Consider the following 20,218-nt stretch of genomic DNA (forward strand, 5'->3'; position numbering starts at 1 on the left):
TACAAAAATTAAAATATAAAATATAAAAATACATATACACATATATACATATACATGTATCACACACATTTGATTATAGGCAGTATAATATACACACACATGAATGTTTAACATGTTTTCTAATACTCAGTCGAACCATCAAATTCAAAAATCAAACACAAATATTGCATTCTACTCTATCCCCATTCATTGTGCTTTAAGCTTAATAAATCAAGAATTCAAGCAAAAACGAAGAAAAACAGATTACTAGGAATAAAAACACACCCAAAAAAAAGGAATTGTACCTATATTTACTAAGGTTTACTAAATATAGGATATAAAATTTCACACACAAAAAAAAAGTCAAATCAACAAAGCAAACAAAAATACAAACCTTTCCACCTGCAAGGTTAACAACAAAGATCCAAAATTCTAAAAAAGGATGATGTAAAATAATGTTGCAAATCCAACGTAATTTGTTCGACAAAAAACTGGTGTCCATTTTATAAATATCAAAGAAGTTCCAATTAAAAAAAAATTAATTTTGTTTTATATTTTAAAACGATTTTTAATCTGGTGAAAATTTTGTTGGAAACACAGAAGAACAACTACAATTCCTACAATACTTAAAAAATAATCCTAAAAAATTAAAATTCTCTGTTCTTCAAGAATAACAAATGGCATTAGCAGGTCAAAAACCAGAAGAAAATACTGAAACATTGCGGACAGTCAATCAAAAAATAAACACCCATTGTGCACAATTAGAGTAGATAATAAAATTAGGACACTCATGAACAGTTGATTTTTCCCATGGCTATGCAATTACCATTGACTAATGACTTCAATAACCATAATAATCTCTGGTCATCGCCCATTGGAAACTAGACTATACGTAGACAAATAAATACTGAATATTAAAATTCAAATACGAAGCAAGAATCAGACAACAGAAAATCATGGTTCCGCTGATGTGCACACTCACAACTCCAGTCCGGTGCTGATGTGCCTCTTGAAAGACCACGGAGCCACTGAGACCCAGTTCCAATGGTTGTCGACTGATTCCCACCGGACTGGTAGGAGAGAGAAAGAAGAGATCCAGCAGAGAATAAAGTACACCGGACTGGTAGGAGAGAGAGAGAGAAGAGATTCGGTAAACCTGGGTCCTGAAGCCCAATGATCACACAATGGTATGACCTAAAGTCAAGGATATATCATAGGATGCTGGTAATTGCATAGTATATCCAATTGTAAATTTCACATACTCAGAATCAATATTGTAAGCGTACTGTTCGACCAACTGTATGAAGGCTAATGTTATAACTTCAAAATCATTAGTTCGAGGGTATGGCTCTACAAAACTCATAGAAGCATAGATAGATCCAGGATAAAGAAGTGTAAATCGAACATAATCTGTAATACTTTGCAAACTTTGCCAAGAACTATATAAAGAATAATTGGTGAAATCAGAATAAGAATTGCATCCGGAGCAGCGAACGCTGCAATCTGCATCACCAACTCGTTAGTTCAGAAAATGTGTGCATTTCGCAATCCATGTCCCTTCATTTACGGGACTTTTGTTAGCCCGAAAAAGGTACAGCATGAGCTAATGGTATTCAGACATCATCAGATTCTCCACCCCCCAACTTATTCTTTTTTCTGAATTTGAAGCTAAAATATGTTAAACAGAGAAGTTATCCATCTTGTTGCCTCGTTGTACCATCTGAAAATGTTTTAATGGAAATGATGACATTAGTGGGAATATAAATCGAAACGTCCCCAGATTGAGTCTCAACTATTGGTAAAGCAGTCATACTTCCTTAGCCTAAACTAGAACTAGAACTTAGTTTAGCGGCACCGCAAAGAAGTTACGGGAGTTGCCAACTTTAGGTCATCAAACCCATCGTAAATGGTGCACTTTATTTATTTTTTCTTTTTTTTGAGAATAGGCTCAGGTGCAACGAGGCCTATTTGACCGCAGGAAAAACTGTTGTCCCACGAGGTAACCATTCAAAGGAAGTGATGAAACCTGACTGCACTAGGAAAGGGGAAGCCCAGCATGTATGAGAGAAGCCTAGCTCTTCGCTATATTGAACACCCATCCACTAAGGTAACGAAAACATAAATTCCCTGGCCTTTGACCTGAAATGCAAGCAAAAAAGAATAAGCCACAGCAAGAATCTAAAACATTGATTAGTTATGGTTATAAATAGTTGGTGCTCAACTCCAACCACGGCAGCTTCTGCGCATTGTGGGTGTGAAACAAGAGCAGATTCTACTTCTGCTGTGCCGATACGATGTCCAAATACTAGAAACAAAAATTCAGTTGGATGCCTGATAAACATCGTGCTGGAATTAAGTAACAGATCTTGACATCACAGCAAACAGAAGGAACCAGGATTCACCTCACGTTAATGTCATCAACCCTACCAGTCAGCCAGTAATAACCATCCTTGTCCCTATCAACCAGTCGGATAACAAAACACAGTGACAGCCTCAAAGATTATTCTGATCCACCACCCTTACAGAAAGCAACAAATTTCAGTTCAACATCCCGGTGCGGACAGAATGAGCAAAAAGAACAAAGTTTGACGGTGAAAAGGGATCTGAAAATGGTGACCTCCCAAACCATCACCAGTGAAATAATATCCCTGGAAAGGCTTAAAATAAGTTGTTTCGCATATATTTCATGATCACCATATAGAGTTCTGAAAGCACCAGGCCATGACCTCTTTATGCACACAGATAACCATTGCATTCTCCTTCAATTTCATCTCCCTTCTCATCCACTATCACAGGCTGAAACAGCGTGAAACATCATCCATTTTAAAGCAAAAACAAATAGGGAAAGGCAATTTGCAAATGTGAAAATATTTAAAGTACAAGTAATAAAAAAAAACATTGTACTTCTATTCATATTTCATATATAAGATCACATTTATTATGCATGGAAGTTTCTAATAAGAAAAGCTTAACAGAACTGAAGTTCATAATAATGAATAGTGAAAATGATACATTTCTCAAATTCACATAATGCCTTGGGAACTAACGCATGAACCACATAGAATTCTGAAGTTTCCTCCTGTTTCTCCTCAAACCATTTTCCTCGCCGTATTATACCCATGTTTTTTGTGACAATGCCGTGCATCACCCGAAAAACCACCCAAAAGGTCAGAGCGAAGTTGCTTTTAGCTAAATCCATAGCATGGTTTATATGATGATCCCATTTGAAAGGGAAAAGATGAAAAATTTTACCTCCATGCACATTTGGCTCTCCAACACTTCCAAGAACTCTCTCAAGGATTGATTGCTAGAATACTGATTTACAAACAGCACAAAAATAATAGTTCTTGACAGAGTTTGTATACCAGCAGACAATTATAACAAGTTCTTGCAATTAATTGTAGACAAGGCATTTACAGTCCGCTATAGCGATCGCAATCACCGCTGGAGGTCGTCAAGCTCTAGAAGCCAACGATCGCAACCACTGTTAAAGGATCGGTACACCTGTCACCGCTATAGCTCTATGCCGGTGATGGTCGGCAACAACGATCGCCATGTCGGCAATTGCAGCGACCGCGGGAGGTCGGGAACCACCGCTGGAGTTCGGCAAAAGCCGTCACCGCTATAGTTTCTATGCCGGCGATAAAACCACCGGTGGAGTTGGCAAACAACCGTCACCGCTATAGCTCTATTGCGGGGATGGCAACCACCGCTGGAATTGGCAAACAACTGTCACCGCTATAGCTCTATTGCGGGGATGGCACCACCGCTGGAGTTCGGCAAAAGCCGTCACCGCTATAGTTCTATGCCGGCGATAAAAACCACCGCTGGAGTTGGCAAACAACTGTCACCGCTATAGCTCTATTGCGGGGATGGCGACCACCGCTGGAGTTCGGCAAACAACTTCACCGCTATAGTTCTATGCCGGCGATAAAACCACCGCTGGAGTTGGCAAACAACTGTCACCGCTACAGCTCTATTGCGGGGATCGAAACCACCGCTGGAATTGGCAAACAACTGTCACCGCTATAGCTCTATTGCGGGGATGGCAACCACCGCTGGAGTTCGGACCGCTATAGTTCTATGGCGGCGATGACAACCACCGCTGGAGTTCGGCAAAAGCCGTCACCGCTATAGTTCTATGCCGGCGATAAAAACCACCGCTAGAGTTGGCAAACAACTGTCACCGCTATAGCTCTATTGCGGGGATGGCAACCACCGCTGGAGTTCGGCAAAAGCTGTCACCGCTATAGCTCTATGCCGGCGATAAAAACCACCGCTGGAGTTGGCAAACAACTGTCACCGCTATAGCTCTATTGCGGGGATGGCGACCACCGCTGGAGTTCGACAAACAACTTCACCGCTATAGTTCTATGCCGGCGATAAAAACCACCGCTGGAGCTCGCAAACAGCGATCACCGCTATAGCTCTATGCCGGCGCTTACAACCCCCGCTGGACACTGTCACCTCTACAGCTCCATACCGGCGATTGGAACACCGCGGGAACAGCTGTCACCGCTATAGCTCTATGCCGGCGATTCGAACCACCACGGGGTCGGCAGCTCGATGCAAACTTTTCTTTTAATATTTATTTTTTTTTGGGTAGTTTATGAAAAAACACATCTAATGTTTAATTTGTCAAATTGGTTTTTGGCATATTTAACACCTTTATTTAATTAATACACGTTTTCTATGACAATGGTGTTTCTACAAGGTTGGTTTAAGGGTAACAAGTTTATAAAAGTTTTGCAAATGGTTTGATTTAAACTATGCAGTGGGTTTTGTAAAATCATAAGGTAGATGATAATGACAATAGTGGGATTGTAATGTTGTCTGCCAAACTTTGATTAGCCTTGTGTCTTGGTCACATGAGGAATCTACGGAATGATGATTTTCCAAAAAAAATACATCACAAGGGACGAGTTCTCCTCGAACTCTCTCATAAATAGAGCCTTGTCACAGGCAAATTTCTCTGAATTCTCTTGTTGTAAGATTTCCTTGTAGAGGGTTGGTTGCTTACTAGGGGTAATCACTACTTCCATAACTCACTCTCCTAAATTAAACACTACTTCAGGGCTGAGTGAGGTTTGAATGATTTGAGATGCTTTTAATCATAATTTCAGGTTTAGGATAAAATGGAACAAACAGCTCCCCGAGATTTCTCTGCCCAAGCATATACATAAAAAAAAGGTCCAAAGTAATCCCAGTCTAACTTAGTAGAAATGTTACCAACTGCCAATAAGCCTCAAAAGGAGACCGTCTACAGGAGAACAAAGACACTTTGCACGAAAATAGAATGCTTTTTAATCATAACAACCAAGCATCAGTCTTCCACCATGCCTCAACCAACCATGACGTGATTTTTTCAACATTAAGTGGAACAAAAAGTGTATCTCAAAAGCCTAGAACTGAAAAAGCATGTGAAGATTGCTGTCAATTCACAAAGAGGGAAAAGATCAAAGACCAATTGGATATCCTATAACATGGCTCCGCTCCAAACCAAAGCAACTTTGAGACCTGAATAACAATTATTGTTTTTACTTGTAGATACAATATAGAGGTACAAAGGCATAAAGGAAAGCAATACATTTCCACTTCTTATCATGGTTTACTAAGACCAATTCATGATCGTTGTAGCCTACAAAAAAGAGCATGTCATAAATCTAAACCCTCCTCCCACGTCAGTCTTGGGAGGCATATTATAGATTCTACACGTCACCGCACTAGTTGAATATCATAAAGCTATAATCTCTCTTGCCCATAGAAGTGCAGGCTCTTCTCTCAACAGTTGCATATGTAAACATCAAACTTTTCAAGCTTCAAAACATGGAACTAAAGGTTCAAAAGAGAGCCACTTTAGTTCCTGGTCAGGAGAAATAAATAGTGACCAATTCAGATGTCTATAGCTAGAATACCAAACAGAAAAGGAATACACAGTAGGTAGGCACCAGAATTTCTCCATGCCAGTTTCAGAGTTGAACAACATTATCAGCCTAAGAACACTAAGAAGCTGCTGAATAAGCCAAACATTATTGAACCTTTTCTGCAACGCACTACTACACTCTTAAACCATTAAACAAAGTAATATGTCAATGACTTGTACATATACACATTGGCGAATGATAAATTAGCAAGGAACATTTTATCAATGAAATACACATTCACACAAACATGCAAGCATATATATAATTTGCATTGATTAGCTTTTTCAAGTCATTATCTACAGCTCAAATGATACTAGAGCACATGTGACATATTCAAGAAGAACCAAGTGAAGAAAATTGATGACTGGACCAACTACATCATTTTCTCAAAAACAATCAGAAAGTTTCTCCAGATACCAAACTAGATAAAGAACATTACCATAATAAGTTGGCCTCCAAACATCATATCCAGAAACTCCTCTGAAACACAAAATAACTTGTGAAATGGAAAGCTGAGAAGTGAGAATACACACAAACAGTCACAACCGCCAATTTAAAGAATCATGACAAAACAGTAATTTTTGCAATTTAATTTACAAACAAGTAGACAAACATTTCTAGAAATTATGTAAAATCTTAAGAGACAAAAAAGGGACAATCATGATTTCTTTGTTTACCTGTGAATCTTTTTAAAAAATTTTATATATATATATACATACATACATACATATATACATACATACATACATACATATATATATATATATATATATATAAAACTTTTTAAAAAGATTGACAGGTAAACAAAGAAATCATGAATTATCTAATAATTTTCTTGTAAAAATTACAAACAATTCATAAAAACTCCTCAAGTTGTGAACCATGACAGGTACATATATATGTGTGTGTTTCTCCATAATATGAATAATGACATTTATTTTTGGGTATATTTTGATAATATTACATTATTTGCCTAATCATATCATTTGGAGATCTTTTAATGATAAAAACGTGATAGTTTCAAAATTCAAACTATTGTTGATAACATAGCATAAACTCACTTCAAAGAGAGGAGGGAGGAGAGAGAGATCGTTAATTTACAACAGCAAGAATACGTCACTCGTGCTTTGGTTCTCATTTCTTCAGGTCATTTGCAAGTCTCTGCAGCAATAACGGCTGTTAACTCATGTCAACAAAATATCTGGCCGTTCATATGATATTGCGCATCTGAAGCATCAAAAGGATCCACAAACTGCACAAAGCCAAAGACGCCAGGTTCTCTGCACAGAGAAAAAATCCAATTAGATAAATAGATAGAGAGAGAGAGACACACACACACAGAGAGAGAGAGAGAGAGAGAGGAGAGAGCATGTGATAATGAAATGTACAGAAGACAACAAAGGAAGAGGCAAGATATAGCATATGCATATGACGTAGTGTTTTTTGCTCTAATACCTTTAACAACACTTCCAATGCAAAGAAGTCCACACATAACATAAAAGCAGCTAGCAATCCAAGCTTAGTGGCTGACTTTTATCTATAGTTAGTATGCTCTGCAACTTCAAAAAATGCATGAAACTTCAAAATCTTCACATTGAATAAAACTTCAAATTCTTGAGAATAAATCAAGCACTTGATACCTTGCTCCAAATTTATCTTCGTATGCATTTGACTTCAATTGGCAACCTTCAATCTTTTTCAACTATTATTCTTGTCAGTTATATTATTTCTCGTCTTTATAAGACTTCTCGTCTTTCTAAGACTTCTACTTTTGAAATTTCATGCTACACCTCAGAAAAATCAAGACGTTAAGCAACCCAAAACAGTGGTCTCAAGGGGCTTGTTTTCAACTTCAAGTCAAGATACCCTAAGAACCCGTTTAAAGAACAACTCACAGTGAAAAGAGAAAATATCTGCTTGAAATTAAAAGCAAATTTTCCTTCATAACAAGAATTCATTCAATGATATAACTCTTTCAACAAATGATTGTGAATTCATTTGAAGAATAAAACATGTCACTAAAAGCCAGCATAGACCAATCGCTGCATTGACCACATTTATCAGTAACAAGGGCACCATTTCCAAATCTCCATTTAGTAGCTTCACCAAGGATAATAATAAAGCTTATGAAAGATAGACAGTTTTTCTCTCAAAAACAGTTCAACAGTAATAGATGTCCCATTAAGGAACATGAAAATAGTTGACAAACATAATCGACAATGACTAGTAGCAAGACCGTAGACGCCTAGCACCCATTTACACCAAGGAAACCATACCTTGTGTAATAGTCCCTTGGCAGATACACATCCCTTATGGGCCCATAGCGTTCAAAAGGGATTCAAAGATCTTCTGGCCTGCAAGGAAGCCAAATATGTTGCCTTAAACATTATCAAACAACAGTTCAACAATATGTAATTGCTGTCTACCCTAGGATAAACCAATATATGGGCTAATGCAATCACATTACCTGCAATCCAGAGGAATATTTCGAACGAAGAGACTTCCATTACTACTTTCTTTTCGGCCACCATACCTCCCTCTAGGAGGAGGACTTCTTCCTCTACCGCCATATCCACTTCTTCGAGGACTACTTCATCTGCCACCATATCCACTTGTTCACACGCACTACCTTGACAGCTTAACCTAGTGAAACAGCAAAATATTATACAGCCAAAGCCAAGCAGCAGTACCTTGAGCACTCGAGGAATGCCCTTTACATGCTTCAGACTTGCACATGACGTCGTGGTTGATTCTTCACAGAAGTGGAACATGAAATCTAATGTCATGTCAAGCACAACAACATAAAAAATGCCATATTTGTTCCGAGATAGTGATGGATACAATGTCAAGGCACTCATTTCAAACTTCAAGATCAAGCATAGGCCTTAAGAACCAACTTCTGTTGAAAAAAGTGTTCATACAATAGATATTCCTTATAATGTAGAAGATTCAGACACTTTCAGTTATAGGTCCATGTTTTACCTCATGAGGCACCTGCCCATTGCTGTGACACACTTGTGACAGAAGAACTGATGTGAAAAAAAAAATTGCTACAACTGTAACAATAGTGATAACAACATAAAAAAGATAAATTTCAGAAACTAAAACCTTTTAGCTTGTTAAGTACTCCAAAAACAGAAAACTGTAGTTTCAATTTGAAATTCATAATCTTGAGACCCTTTTTAAGATGAGAAAACTTTTAGGATACAATAATTTTCACATGGGGAGATTTTACCCTTCCTTAGCCTTTCCCATGTCCATTTAACTCGGGTGCTTGTCTACATGGAAAATCTGCGGTGCTTCATAGGCAGCTGCATCAAGTTTCAAGAACTTGTCTCTATTTCCCATGTAAGCATCAAAAGCATAGTCCAGAATATAAAGGAGATCACAAAGGTGTCAGAACACCATACATGCCAAAGCAATGAAGCGGTAGAAATAGTGTCAATGTGATTGAGGATATAGTGAAATCTCTATGATATGGTCAATGGTTATTGATGTGTTTTTACACTCATTCCGTTCAGTAATATCCACAAGCCTCTCATTCTCCTGTATGGCAAGAAGCCCTCCAGTAATATCCACAAGCCTCTCATTCCCTCGTATGCATAAAAGAACTGAGCTGCATATGTAGAACCATAAAATAACCAAAAGAAGCTAGAGGCAGAGGTGAAAAAAATGTGAAATATTTGTTCATTTTGGTAACACTGAAGGATCTATTTCAGTTCCTGGAAACTAACACTAAAATAGAGTACTAAACCTAATGAAAGTACTTTTTGATACATCAAGGAAAATCCACATTTATCTGGCCAGTCCAGGATAGGAACACAATACAGATAATCTCTGGGATTGAAGAACAGAAAATAGTTGTTGTCAGACAACATCGGCTTGCAGTATCACACTCGTGAAGATATAACAGGTATATCAGAATATTTAACAACCTTTATTGCAGATCAACTTGTGTAATTTTTAAGCATATAATTTGACAATGAATTGCTTTCATTGAGTCCAGTTGGGATGTTGTTATGAGGTTTTGTAAAAGCAAGTCATGAGAATTAGAGACAGGCATTTCATAAAGCTTACCTTGGATCCTTCTGCCTTCTCCTAATCCACATATTTTATAACTCACTTGCATCTCGTGGCATTCTAATTCTTTGAACAATGACGTTCTATCCTCTGCATGAGAATTAGAGACAGACATTTCACAAAGCTTACCTTGGATCCTTCTGCCTTCTCCTAATCCACATATTTTATAACTCACTTGCATCTCGTGGCATTCTAATTCTTTGATCAATGATGTTCTATGCTCTGCATGAATCCACTACGTCAATGGGAATGTAGCAAACAGTAAACCTTTAGTTGGCATTCCATGGAAAATGATTTAATACTCAGTAATAATGTTGAGGTTTTTGGGAATCCTTATAATGGAGCTGACATTTAAATGCACACAAAGCATGTTAAACTTATAAACTATGTCACATAGGTACGGGTATAGGTGCAGGTACAGGTGCCGGTGCGGGTACGGCCGTACACACACGCACATATATATATATGTGTGTATACATATATATATATGTGTGTATATATATATATATATGTGTGTATATATATATATGTCAAAAAATTTCAAACGCAATAATATATTCACACACACACACACACACACACACACACACATATATATATATATATATATATATATCAAAAAATTACAAACAGAATAACATATTCAATTTCATAAATCATAGACTGCAACAATCAAGCATGTAAAATCAGCATAGAAGCAATAAAACAAGAGAAGAAAAAAGTGAAGAAAGGATCGAAGAAGTCAAACAAAAAATCGGGAGAAAATGAAGAGACATCAGATTGCAACTCCGAATGGAGGGAGATGTCCTCTCTATTCACACTTCTTAAGAATGCATTAAAGAGAAGTATAGATTTTATGAGAATAACAAATGCATTTAAGATGGACTGATAATCAGAGCTAGACGGGGTGTAGACTGCATGTCGTCAATTCTCAAATTGTTTCATAATTCACTCAGAAAAGAAAACAGAGGACAAACGAAAGAGGGAAAATGACTGATAATAAGAGCTAGACGGGGTCTAGGCTGCATGTCGCCAATTCTCATATTGTTTCATAAGAAAACAGAGGACAAACAAAAGAGGGGAAACCAATATTATCCGTATCGTATAGGTCAAAGAAACCTACACGATACGCGTGCGTATCGTACGCGTATCGCCCATATCATGTACTGGGGCCATATCGCACGATACGTGCGATACACCGCCGTATCGTACGATATGGGAGTAAAATTAAAAAGGGCCCGACGGCCCCTTTTTTGCGTGTTCTTTTAAAACCTACGCTCCTATGTCTCTCTTTTCTTGTTTCTAAACACTACATATAGTCTAAACAATATATGTTTTGACTTTTGAACTTATGAATTCTGATGTAATCGAATTCTCTTCGGTTGCTTATTATGTTATTTTGAATGTCTGATTTCTTATTTTGGAATGTGTTGTTCATACTTCATATACATAAATGTTCCTTTAAATACATTTTTCTTGATTTTTTCTGATTTTTGCTTTTTTTTGGATTTATTATTATTTTTTCTATTTTTATGATTTTTTAATATTTTTTAAAAATTAAAAAATTAATTTTACGATACGTTACGATACGGCGTATAGGTTGGCCTGACCGATACGCGATACACTACGCCTTTGATAACATTGGGAGAAACATTAATCCATATCAAGCATGTCAAGAAACATTAAGCCATATAAAGTGCCAAAGAGAGGCAGAGCGAGAGGAAGAGCAAAAGACAGAGAGAAGGATAATCGCAGGCACAAAAAACGTAAGTGGATGTCATGCACCCATTCTTCCCAAGTGAGCGACAGCGAAAAAAACTGCAGGTGTCGTTTTTCAGTCTTTTGAGTTGAGGAAAGTTCTCTAAACAATACAAGCCAACAGGGAGCACCATTAACAACACTGGAATAAGCAAAGAAAGTGCAATAAATCTTCTGTTACAAGACGAATTAAAGTAGAAATGTGTCTTCTGGGGTGAAACATGTAACCTGCTCTGCTGCAGCAGTTATGACTCCACCAAAGGAGTTGCTATTAGGCAACATAGAGGGAGAGAGAGAGAGAGTCTCTGTTCCATGCCTGAGGAGTGAGGAAAGGTGAAGAAGACGGTGCACTGCTGAGAAGAGAATCCTGCAGTCGCGATGGAAAAAGGAAGAAGCTGAGAAGAGGACGAAGTCACAAGCTCGCCTGCGAGTACGAAACGGACACCGCGTTCACCGCCTGCCATCGTCGTTTCGCCGCCTGCCGTCGCCGTTCGCCGCCCGTCGTCGCCGTTCACCACCTGCCCTCGTCGGTCTTCGGTGAAGCATCATGGCTCGTGGGTAAAGAGTGAAGAGGAAGAAGGCAGTCGACGAAACGAAAATAGGGTTCAAAGATTTTAACGTGAAAATGGTTAAAAACTTTAAAATATTATAAAACGTTAAAATTTAAAATGGACAAATTTGGACTTGGTCAAAGTTGACCGAGTCCAAAAATGGTCAAAAATGACCCTGGTTACGTTGACCGTACCCGGTGCTGCGTTGACCGCACCCGATGCCGTACCGGTACCGGTACCGAGCGGGTACTCCTTGTCGTGTGACTTAGCTTATAAAGCAAAGTGCTCAGTGCCTCAACCATTCTGGAGACCCTAAGATATAGCATTCTGGAATAGTAAAACAAAAATGTCAAGTATCCATAGCTGACAAAAAGCAAATCAGGAGATTCAGGATCTCAATTTCATTTATATGTACTATAACTAGAACGACAATGGCAGTGGCCAAGAAAACACAGTTGACAACGAATTCATGTTTCATTTTTGCAAGCCAAATTAATGATCATTTTAGCATCAAAAGCAAACTTCATACTGCAGAGAAGATGTTAACAAGCCACAAAAGAAAGAAGGCATAATATGAATATTTATGCAAATGATTGTAAACGGTTGATCTGACAAAAGTACATGATATGAATATTAGCCTCGAGAAGGTTAACCTAAACTGGTTAGCAAGACTTGAATAAGTTTGCCCTTTTCACTAAAAGTAGAAGAATATTTTGATAATGGCTGACCACAGATGTAGGATAGCACCCAATTTTATACCTCTTCCTGGTATAATATTGCCTCCTGAAGAAGGATGAAATGAGATGTGCATATCAAGTGCAGCAACATAGAGAGGAACAACATTCTACGCTCTCTTTCGCTGCATTTGCTGTCGTGCAAGACATTACAGCTACAGAATCTACTACTTGGGAGATCAAATTCCAAGATGAATTTAGAACACTTTAGCATGTCAAATATGGTATACAGTACTGCACCATAGTAGAAGCTCAACTCGTTATTTCTTCAGCTTATATTTTCATGCATAATATTCCCTTATGAGGTTATTGCATATTCAGCATCTCGCCTTTTGAGTGCCTATATTCTGTCCCATGCACACTCATATTCTGCCAATTTTCTTGGAGTTTAGTAACTAATAATTTCAGGTTTAGAAAGAAGCATGATTAAGAATGCAATAAGGTCAACGCAACATGACCATTTCTACCGAGCCCCTTTTACAGTCCTGTATTGAGGCCTAGCCCTTCTGCACTGGTCCTCCAAGGAGTCAACTAGGTTTAGCACTCTTCAACCTATTTTGTTCATCTAATGCCCAATCACATGCAGTCTATGGTAGCTACAAGAAAGTTTCCGTATTTAATTGATGCATTTCTTAGTCACTATATAGCTTTGATAAAGTTTACACTCAGTTTATGGTTGAAGACCTACTTTGGACACGTCTAGACCATTGTATAAATGAATGGAATTTTATACGTACATACATCAGTGTCCAATAAAAGCAGTCTCTATAGATTTGTGGTGAGAGAGAGAGAGAGAGAGAGAGACACGCACACAAAGTTTGCAGCTCTAGAATGCAAGCAGTGTCTGCACCGAAGTACATGAGAAGGGTTAGAAAATGCAAATGCTTTCTCAAGGTTTCTATATGTGATTCATGATCATTATAGTCAAAGAGATAAAATGTGCGTTTGTCTCTAAAAAAAGCTATTTCTTGCACAGAAATTCATGAGAAATGTTTCAAAATGCTTTCTCAAGATTTGCATATGTGATTAATGATCATTAAGATCAATCAGGAAACATGTATGTTTCTCTCTAATGAAAGCAGCCTCTTGCACAGAGATTCAGGAGAAGTGCTGAAAAATGTTACAACATGTGATTACTGATCCTTGTGGCTGACAAGAGAAAATGTGTTTCTAGAGCATATCCTTCCCCTAAGTAGAATGTTCCTAAGAGATGAATAGTATAAAGATCGATTCAAGCTGTTGTACCTGTGCCAAGCTTGTTCATAGCTGAATATTGAGCTTGACACAATCATAAACAAAACAAACATACTTTCTATAGTTCACAAAGGATTTGCACTAACCTTTCTTTCTCAAAGCAGACACAAATGATTCTTCTGTTTTAGTGCTTGTGTAAATCACTGATGGGTTTGGTTTGCTTGGTATTTCACTACAGTAAAATCATTCACAGAAATAAGTTAACTAAACAAATCAAAGAGAATGGGGCAGAAGACTGTCAGTAAAGTATGTCTTAATGCATATGTGTACACATTTACAAGATTAGAGGAATGTGGCACATGACTTATGCCGCATGAAAAAATAGCAGTACATGGGCATCTAAAGAGAAGCAAGCATATTGGACATATCCAAGTATGGAAAACTCAGTGAAGACCTTGATGTTAAAGTCAACAGCAAGTAACAAGATTAATTAATGGAAAGTCGTCCATTTCCATCCTACCATACCTCCAGCACTTGAAGCTGGTGGATGCCTACATCATGATATGCAATCCCCACTCTGTTTTCATAAAAACCAGTATCTCAACTTAAAAAAATTTTAAAAAAATCAACAAATTTTAATTTATGTGCATTGGATGGCCATGTTCACTAAAATTACAATATTTGCTCCAATCCAGTGCCACAGTCTTAATAGAAGATCAAGGCTTCATTCTGTGATATTTCATAGTAAACATGCTGCTGTAAAAGTTCAAAGTCATAAAACATGACAGGGAGCCTAGCTGGATGATTACCGGTGCCCTTGCATGATACATGTCATGTAGACCTGGTCCAATGACAATTAGCCAGTGAGTTAAGAAAAGAGCCGATACATCATAGTAAACAATCGGTTTGTAACATAGCAAGATAACTTCAAGAGGATGAGTTGAAACAGTGTCCGGAATGTGATATCAAGAATGAAGCTGAATAGAAACTTATTTTATGAGAACATATTTTAGATCAGACACTCTCCGACGCTTGTATTGATATTCTAACAATATAATTAGCTCGATGAGTGTAATAAGACAAGTACATGGAGAAAATGCTTTTACATAGAGCAAATGTCGTTAGATAAAGGAAGGTTCGGTAGGACTTGTTTCCTTTTTTCTTATAATCCTCCATAAAATGATTCTGTTGAAACCAGAGAATGTTACAACAGAGCATTTCACCCGCACTAACAGAGCAGCAAAGCAAAAGAAACAGAAAAAAAGGGCAGCAGAGGTAAACTTCTAAATTTCTCTTCTCGTTACAACTGGAAACAAACATACTCTGCATACACCGTATGAAAAATGACACAGTATCACAGACATAATTCCATAACACAACTACCTCGTACAGACGACTCTCGCACAAGAGAGGAACTGGCGCAAACGTTTTCCCCAATTTTAGCTTATCAGAAGGAGAAAAACTAACAGCCACTAAAACGGAGAAGAAACTACATCTTGGAAAATATCCAGCACATCTTTACACACGATTCTGAAATACCTTCCATTAGCAGCACATTCCCCGAAACCAATGATCAATAACTTAAAACACTTTCCCAGCCCATTTTCTCTCTTTGTCTAAGAAAACCGAACTCCGCATCTCGTAGCAAATACGTTAAGGAAAACATCTGGCCACTCTATGAGAAAATGATCTTGTTCTTCGCCTTTTTTATCTTCTGTAAAGTCAATTGTCAATCAAGAACGGATAACAGGTTCTCTAACGATCTTCTTTCTTTATCCAAGAATTGGAGACTCGTAAAGCAGAAATGATCAAAGAAAGGAAGATCGCGGTCAACCTATGCGAAGATATTATGATTCTTTGTTTTCTTGAAGGGAAACTCGGATCAGCGGACGAGAAAACGATCTGGTTCTTCGCTTTCTTGATCTTTAGCAAAATGATTCGCGGATCGAGGATAAATAGAAATTTCGGAAGGTTACTTATCTACAAAGCGGAAGCGATTTCCATGTCTTCAAAAGAATAAACATAGTAAAAGCAAAATTCGGCTCAAGCAAGGAGCAGATGTTCTGGTTCTATGATTTGTCCGATCTATGATTTTCGCACAGAACTTCGACAAATTGGGCGAGGATCAAGAAAACACCTGAGATTCGAACTCCTCTCGTCGACTCCTTCTGAAGGACCGTTCATTCCCTTCTCCGGTTCTCCCTCTCCTCTGCGACTTCCTAAAATTGATTTCGAAATGGTCGCCCTCCTTTTTACGGTCCTTCCCGTGTCACAATGTACACCACTTCCCCCTTGATCAAATGGATCGAGTCAGGTCCAGTTTATAGTTCACAATCATCCAAACCCAGATTTTTTTAATAAACAGCATGTCCTTCCGAGTCCGAAGTAGGTCAAACAAACACATTAACATTAGAATGGGCTAACCATCTGGGCTCCAAAATAAACGTTATCATTTCATAGATACAACAGACATTAATTAAGACTAATTAAGTTCCAGCTCCATGTACTTTTCTTTTGGACAGTAAAATGATGGAAAGAGTGAGATTATCACGCCTAGCTAATTTCACTTTTGACATTTTAATGGACTCATTGCTCGTACAAAACACTATCTGTCTCCAAAGAAATCATATTTTTAGATGTGTCAGTTTGAATCTCCTTGTCTTCTATATCTCATGTTACATATTCTTTCATGCTGTTCAATTCACATAATTATTTTTTTCAAATTAAGGCCCTGTTTGATGCATAGAAAAAATCATGTGCATCGGTTGAAAACTGTACGGGCAAGTGAACTTTCACCTATTCACCTCACGACAAATCAAACGCCGTGAAATTTCACCTGAAAAACTCGTACGATCGGGTGAAATTTCACGCGGAAAAAAGTCCGACCTATTGAGGTCGGACTTTTTCGCGGAGACAAAATTGAGAACCGTTGGGGCTCTCAATTTTTCCCCTCTTTCTCTCGTCGACGCTCCGCTTCCCCACTATCGTTGTGTCTCCTCCTCCCTCACACTCGATTGTTCCTCTCCTCTCTTGCTGCACAGGTCCTCTCCTCTCTTGCTGTGTTTCCCCTCTCACGCTGCGTCTCCTTCTCTCTCACTGCATCTCCCCTCTGTCGCTGTGTCTCCTCTCTCGCTCTCTTGTTCCTCACCTTTGCTGCTGCACAAGTCTCTCTCCTCCTCTCTCGCTGCATCTCCTCCTCTCTTGCTCTCTTGTTCCTCTCCTCTCTTGTTGCACAGGTCTCTCCTGTCAAACCCAACGTCACCTGCTTGCAGCCCCAGGTGAGCCCTATGCGTCTCTTTGTCGCTCTCTCACACGCTTGTTTGGTGAAAACTCATCTTTCCTTTTTTCTGTTTTTCATACGGGTCTCTCCTCTCTCGCTGTGTCTCCTCCTCTATCGCTGTGTCTCCCCTCTCTCGCTGTGTCTCCTCCTCTCTTGTTCTCTTGTTCCTCTTCTCTCTCGCTGCATAGGTCTTTCCTATCAAACCCAACGTCACCCGCTCGCAGCCCCAGGTGAGCCCTATGCGTCTCTTTGTCGCTCTCTCACACACTTGTTTGTTGAAAACATCTTTCCTTTTTTCTGTTTTTCATACACAGGCCTTCAATACCAACAAGAGATTTGGTCTTATCCCTCTTGAATGCTCCTTTATTCAAGTATACCTCTCACAACATGAAATTTACCCTCCTTTTGCTTTTAATTTCTGGTTCCTTTCTCGTATGATGGTTTTTTATCTAAGTACAGATTGTTTGGCTTGAAGTTATTCCGTGTTTTCTGTCTCTCTTTGTCTCTGTAGCTATGTTTTTGATGGTTCACTGTTGTCAAAAGGCACCCACTCCAAGCTAGCTAATAAACCTGAATTTCCCTGCATCCTGTACTTCTTGACATATGATTTTTTGCATGATCTCAAATTTTCTGTTGTAGAACAAGAGACTGATTATCATTTTACTTCATTCTGTATATGAAATTGTGAATTTGGATATCATCATTGTGGTTCTGAGTCATCCAATAAGATTTGAGGCTCTGTTAGCTGTTACTGTCATTTGGGTTCTAGGTTGTCTAGGTTTGGTGAAACGAGGAACCAGCTTTTTTTGTTCTTGTGGTGGCAAGCCTTTGAGTATGTTACAAGTTGCAACTCTCTGACTTAAGTAAAACTTATACTTGCTGGAAATGTTCTAGATCCCAAAGCAAAAGGGAAGAAAACAAAAGGAATATAAGTCTTCCCTTCTTTGATTCATATGGAATTTAGTTTTGTTCATAACATTCCTATGAGGCTTTCTCCGGAACGAAGTTTAAACTCTCACAAATTGACCTTGATTTCCCTTTTTTCCCATTTAATAGACAGTTTATCAAATTGTGGAGCATCATGCATTTTGAGATCATCTCTTCTGGTGTCCCCACAAGGATTGCTGCTGAGCTTCATTATGGCCTTTGCTTGTTTCTCTTTCTAATTTGGAGATCCAGTTATCCATGTATAGCCCATCAATGTGATCTTGATTCATAGGATGGATATCTTATGAACCTGTGAGCTTCCTTGTGTAGCTGTTCAAAGGATTGCTCGAGGACTGTAGATAGATGCTAACTCCATCAATCCCACACTCCAATTAGAAGCTGTGGTTGTCTTTTATGGGGACAAGTTTGTTTCCAGTTTGATTACCAATTGATTGCAGAGATTTTTGTAAAACTAAACTCTGAGAAGTGATGCCTTTTTAAAGAAAAATAAAAAACACTAATTATATAGCTGGTATTCATAGAACAACACGTTACCAATGTTATCTGATTGTATACATTTCACAAATGTTAAGAACCGTCCAAATATGAGCATGCAAGATTACCAACACATTTCAAGAACTGATGCTTAAATTTCTTGGGGTTGTTGTTGATTTCATGTTATGTTGAAAAATATTGATTACGAGTCTCAGTCAATTGATGAAATGCCCTTTGATAGTTACAGAGGTTAGCAAATTCTGGTCTTTGACTCTGCCATTTAGGGATGTCAACAGATCCGATATCCGACCGAAACATTTAAAAAAATCAGATATGATAGAACATCCCAATAAAAAATCAGATTGGATATGGATTTAAAAGATGATATCTAATCGAATTTGGATTTGGTTTTAAATAATTATCTGTTTGGATAACACTTTTCTTAATATGATATTCGAATCAGAATCCGAAGTCGCCCATCAGAATCCAAGTTCACCCATCTTAATCCTATGGAATCCGAATCAAAAACTATAAATTTGAATCCAACGTCTTTTGAAATTATGGGTTGATGGGTTTTGAACCTGGAACTTAACTAGTTTCGGGCTGTTTTGGCAAAAGCAGTAAACAAGGGAACCAACTTAAATTATTGACAATACAATAACATAAAATCTATACAAAGAATTAAACTTTTAAGATTTATCATTCTTCCATAAACCACCCTCTTTGACCCACGTCAATTATCGCTCAGTAGCTGGAAAATGAAGGTTCATAGCCATATTTTCTTTCTCATGGACCCTAACCCATAATAAATTTGAATCTTATTTTAAGTATATAAGGCCGTAATAAATTATGACATTTGTTAAGTAAATTTCAACTTAAAATGAAGAAATAAGGTCAAATAAATATAATAGCAAAAAAACTTAATGAAAATAAAAGACTAGTATTTTCGAAACAAAAATAGTATAGCATTAATATATTAAAAAGTTGAACTTGGTTTATAAGAATAATGATCCATGATTACAATTTGAGGCTATATTTTTTTTAATATGTATTTCTTGTAATTTAGACTCAAAATACATGCTTGAGACAATTTCTTTTGTTATCCAAACAAAATTTTAAATTAAAACAGAAAAACATACTTTTAAAAGTTAAATTAATGCAATCAGTTAAACAAAAATTGCTTTATTGAAGTGTTTTTTTAACTAACATTGAAATATATACATTTAAAATCAATTTTTTTTAAAATAATAAAAAAATTATTTATTGAATTAACAAAATGGTTGGATCAAAACAAAC

General features: G+C 37.7%; 2 pseudogenes; both read right to left on the reverse strand.

Moving 5' to 3' along the window:
• Positions 1 to 2,061: 2,061 nt before the first annotated feature.
• Positions 2,062 to 3,535, reverse strand: LOC116256442 (acetyl-coenzyme A synthetase, chloroplastic/glyoxysomal-like; annotated as a pseudogene).
• Positions 3,536 to 4,977: 1,442 nt separating this feature from the next.
• LOC116256529 (uncharacterized) lies at positions 4,978 to 10,012 on the reverse strand (annotated as a pseudogene).
• Between the last annotated feature and the right edge of the window lie 10,206 nt (positions 10,013 to 20,218).

This window comes from Nymphaea colorata, chromosome 1 (assembly GCF_008831285.2).
Source record: "Nymphaea colorata isolate Beijing-Zhang1983 chromosome 1, ASM883128v2, whole genome shotgun sequence".
NCBI lineage: Eukaryota > Viridiplantae > Streptophyta > Magnoliopsida > Nymphaeales > Nymphaeaceae > Nymphaea > Nymphaea colorata.